The following is a 5,344-nucleotide window of genomic DNA, read 5'->3' on the forward strand; positions in this document are numbered from 1 at the left end:
CTTAAGTACCAAGCTCCCTTCGGATCCAATCCTAGACATGCATACCGCCATTGCCACACCTTAACGTCATGGATATTTCTAGGAAACCGATTTGATTAAGTCATTTTTAGGAAAAGTGATTAATTTTGGAAAATACTTTCATTGCGGAAGCTTTGCTTGTTGTCGTGTTATTTTGAAATCAATTGTTGTTTTTGAAAACGCGCCCTAAAGCTATCCAATTTCAACAGTTAAAATAAGTAATACCTATCTTAATAATACATATTAAAACCATCAAAAATAATTAAGCGGCCTTATTATATTTAAAAACCCAAAACTTCAAACGTAAATAAAAGGATGTCCAGTTCACCAGAAGAAAATCAAACTCTCAGAACAGGTGGCCACTTCGAATTCCCTCACAGCTCCAAGCCCACTATGGTTGGGGATTTCCTGCGTGGATGAAAATAAAAGGGGTGAGTTTGGGGAAACTCAGTGTGTAAGGAAAACCCATTCAAAGCCCAAGTCAGCTCCAGCCCATTGGGCCTAAGCCCATTCAGGTAACAGTGGTACTGGGCCAGAGCCCTTTTCAGATTACAATAAACTGGGCCTTAGCCCCTTATTCAGATAACAATATGGCCCATAGGCCCATTTCAAAATACATGCAACATCAATAACATATGCAAGCCCATTTGGGGAGACTACTCAACCCACCAACCACTACACTCCACCCATACCAGCCATACACTCCATGTGGGGAATAGCTCAACCCACCTAGCCCACCACTCCACAGTTGCAGCATTGCTGCTCAGTTAACAGTAAATTGAGGCAAAGCTTCCAGTACGTGGACAAGCCACTTTCAGTACTTCCTCCGTCAATATCCCAATCCCATGCATCAGATAATAACAACATGGCATGCAGTAAATAACAACAGTCAAACATGCATTTAGGTCAATTTAACCCTAGGGGTATTTCGGTAATTTATCTACTAGGGGTAAAACTGTAAATTTTCCACTTTTAAAGGTATTTCAGTAATTTATCTATTTTAGGGTTTTTCATGCATATTCCTACCTTTCACGTACTACAAAATCATGTACCGAGGGTTTTTACCGAATTGGGCCCGTTGGCCCATCATTCCAATTTTGGCCCATTAAGCCCAAAAATATCGAGGGCACAGAAATCATGCACTTTGCAGTCCAAATTTTGCAGCTTACCAAAAACATTAATCGATTTACCTCACGAGCATTCGCACACTCGCAAATCTACAAAATACCGGTTTTCGGCATTTCGTCTTTTCGACTTTTGCCGATCCAGACTAAGAAAGAGGGTGTTAGTTACACACCTGTTTGCGACGATATGCTGACGAGATCCACACACGAACCGCCTACAATTGGATTACTAACACGTTAATCTAACTATTCAAATACAAACTACGTATTAACCCCTTACAATATTCGGCCAACCACACCTACAGATCATAGTAAGCTTATAAGAAATCAATAAGCAACTCATTAACAAATTTTTGTCAATGTTTACCACATAATCATAATTTCACTGCAAGCTGTCTTCCTGAGCAATAGTCACTAAATCATTTATAACTGGAGCTACGAAACTCCAAATCAAGTGCCGTTAATTTTCCCTGAAAATAGACTCATATATATTCTATCCATAAAATTTTCAGAATTTTTGGTTTGGCCAATAAATACCAGATTTTTCTTAAAGTTTCCCATGTTTCATTGTTTGATTAATCTGACTACTCTTTAGTACGAATCAAATTTCTCATCGTAAAGAATTCAAAATATGTTCTCGTTTATTTCATTTGAAACTAGACTCATTAAGCTTTAATTACATAATTTATTCACCTTCTAACTCATCTCTCACAATTTATGGTGATTTTCCAAAGTCACGTTACTGCTGCTGTCCCAAGCAGATTTATTACCAAATCACTCTTTCACACATAACTTGCATGCATGTTATTTAAACATGTATATCACCAATCAATCATCACATATCTATGATTTTACTTAAGTATAATCTCCATTTCATCATTTTAAAGCACAACATGTTAGCCGATTTTTCCCTTTAACATCTAAGGCACATGCATGCTCATTTGTTTGGCTCAACTTCACCTATCTTCCATTTTTTCATCAAAAGAACATGAAACAACAACCATTTCCTTCATTTTAAGTCATGACTAAATGCTCACAACACAACTAAAAACCAAAATATGCTTCAAGAGTTAAGGTAGAATCAAGAAGAACTCATGAACATCAAGATAGAAGCAAACTACCATGAACTTACCTTTAATTTTCTTCCCCAAGTGACCGAAAATTCAAGAGCTTTCTCCTCTCCTTTCTCTTCTCTAACTTTCGGCTATGATGAACAAAGATGGACAAAACTTTGTTCTTTTCACCCCTTTTTCTTTTAATAAAATTTCATATTTCATCCATTTAATTTTTTAATACAAAAGACATGAAATGCCCATCATGGAACATTTACCTAAACCATTATTATGGAACATTTACCTAACCCATTATCATGGAATATTTACCTAATCCATTATCATGGAACATTTACCTAACCCATTATCAATTTGTACCATGAATTATAGATATCAAGTGCTCATATTGTCTACAACAACATGATGGCTGGCCACTTCATGTAAAATGGGAGGTTTGTCATGCAAATCCTCCTATTTTGCACTCCTATTTATTTGGTCACTTCAATTTAGCCTATAGCATTTTCAACCATTTTCACATAGGTTCTATTTCATAATTTCACTCACAAATGACAAAATCAAAGCATGAAATTTTGCCAACATTCACAGAATTCCCGAAAATTGGGGCGTTACAGTTTCTCACCTGGAAACTCATTCAACATAAATCTCAGGAATTTCCCTTATAAAACACCACTTTGGTAAGGAGGAGGGGGTCGTAGGGCCTCGGTCTCAACTCTCATATACATGTAACACAGTTTTCATCATAGCAATCATATTTCAATTATGTCATTCATTTCGAGTAACTAACATTCATATTGATTTTACAGTCACATTTTGTAGTTATCTCATTTAAACAAGTGTACTTATACATGTATTTCAATGTTTCCTAGATAATATTACTTATCCATTCATTAAATCAGACAAGTCAAGCACATAATATCATATAAGGCCAAACAAACATGGATAAGTATATCACAGTCTAAACTTTCATCTTACACATCATCATATACATATCATTACAATCATATATATCAGTCCAAGCAATTTAATACATTTACTCAAGTTATACGAGCTTACTAATCATAATCATCCCAACCAATATACATGAATATTCATCTTATCAATATTTTTGATAAGTTACTCAAACACATGCATTTGTTCAAATAAATCAATCATATACATCATGGAATTATCTATTAATCATAGATAAGCTCATTTCACCATGTACACATTTCATGAATCCTCATTCGTACCTTTCCAAGTTTCAGGTCGTCATGACTATACTTTACTCGAATATTTTAGCATCACATTCAATATGGTTGGTGTAGCTCGGTTGGAGAGTACCTTTGTCTAAACAAAGTGGCTCTCATACGCATCGGGAGACAACACACTATCACGGATTGGTGGCATGTATAATTGGACTTTTACACATGCTAGGTTAGTCCGAGAATTGACTAAACCATAGCTCTGATACCACTAAATTAACACCCCTCACCCGTATCCAACGTCGGGACAGGGTTCGAGGCGTTAATGGACTTAAACATTCACAACAACACATAACATATTACCAACCATGCATGGCAAACAAGCATATGCACATCACCAATATCAAACATAACATAAATTCCTAGATTTATAAGTCAAAGTCATTAGCTCACTAAAGACCAATATATTTGGCCAAATTATAATAACACATGTTATAAACTAGGTCCCTATACATGCCACTCACTTGATATTTCTAGCATATGTGTTTATACTGTCAAGAAGTTGGCTTGATAGTGTGATGCTGCCTCCGAAGATCTCTAACCCTGAGCTAACCTGACAACATTAAAAGAAATGGAAAGGAGGGGGTAAGCTTTACACTTAGTAAGCTCGCATGAAATAATAATAAGCAATGTACAAACATGCTTTCCATAGTAAAATTAACCCAATTGTACATTTACACGTTCTGGTTAAGCTTCTTTCTTGAGTCACAGTCACTAAATCATTTATATTTGGAGTTACAGAACTCCAAATTAAGATACGAAAATTTCTCCAGAAACTAGACTCATATATCTTTCCACCATAAAATTTTCAGAATTTTTAGTCCAGCCAATAAGTACACTTTATTATTAAAAGTCTCCCCTGTTTCACTGTTTAACAGCTTCGACCTTTCTTCACTAAAATTTATTTATCTCATATACGAGACTCAAATAATGTCCCCGTTTGTTTATATTAAAATTAGACTCATAAAAGATTCTAATCATATAAATTATAGCCCATAATTATTTTTCTACAATTTTTAACAATTTTTCCAAGTCAGAACAGGGGATCTCAAATTCATTTTGAAACTTCTCACAAATATTAGAATATCACATAATATACAACTCTTTTGCTCCCCCTGTTTCTTTTAGATAACATAGACTCATTAAGCTTTAATTCAATAGTTTATTTTAAATTTAATTCAAATTACACAATTTTTGATGAATTTTCAAAATCACACAACTGCTGCTGTCCAACACAGTTTTACTACTAAAATTCACTCTTACATAATTTCACTTAATCCATTTTGTCTTATCGAAGTTCACTCAAATATCGAGCATATTGCTCAAAATTTTCTTAAACATATACCTGCACTTATTCATCATATAATCATGTTCACATGTATTTTTACTTAATCGATTTTCCCGCTGAATTCTTCGGAATAATAACTGATACTCAATTGCCTGAACCTATTTTCACACTTGTAGACAAGGCTATCTGGTACGCATAGTAGCCTGCACTTAGTACTACACATGCGACCAATTATTCGGTACACGTAGTAGCCTGCACTTAGTACTACAAACGTGGCCTAACCATTTGATACACGTAGTAGCCTGCACTTAGTACTACACACGTGACCTCACAATAGATCATTCATATCGTTTCTATTCCGAAGGCTCAACCGGGAAATTCCTCAATTTTCAACATGTTACAATTTATTCATAGTCCTTTTTCAATTTGCAATTTACAACAAATAATCATTCTATAGGCAGTCACATTTCATATGATAAAAAAATATAATAAAATAAAAAGAATCAATAAATTATTTACGTACAAACTTACCTCAGATCCAGAAATGGCAATTTACCATTCTAGTCCAAAACCTTGTATTTTCTCGATTTAAGCCCAAAT

At 34.8% G+C, this 5,344-nt stretch overlaps 1 long non-coding RNA gene across 1 annotated transcript; it reads right to left on the minus strand.

Annotated features, from left to right (window-relative positions):
* Positions 1-277: 277 nt before the first annotated feature.
* Positions 278-1,372, minus strand: LOC107952595 (uncharacterized). The gene is made up of 2 exons (XR_001698857.2): positions 1,316-1,372; positions 278-426 (listed from the first exon to the last, which is right to left on the minus strand). It is a non-coding gene; the product is annotated as an uncharacterized lncRNA (long non-coding RNA).
* Positions 1,373-5,344: the final 3,972 nt, after the last annotated feature.

This window comes from Gossypium hirsutum, chromosome A08 (genome assembly GCF_007990345.1).
Source record: "Gossypium hirsutum isolate 1008001.06 chromosome A08, Gossypium_hirsutum_v2.1, whole genome shotgun sequence".
Classification (NCBI taxonomy): domain Eukaryota; kingdom Viridiplantae; phylum Streptophyta; class Magnoliopsida; order Malvales; family Malvaceae; genus Gossypium; species Gossypium hirsutum.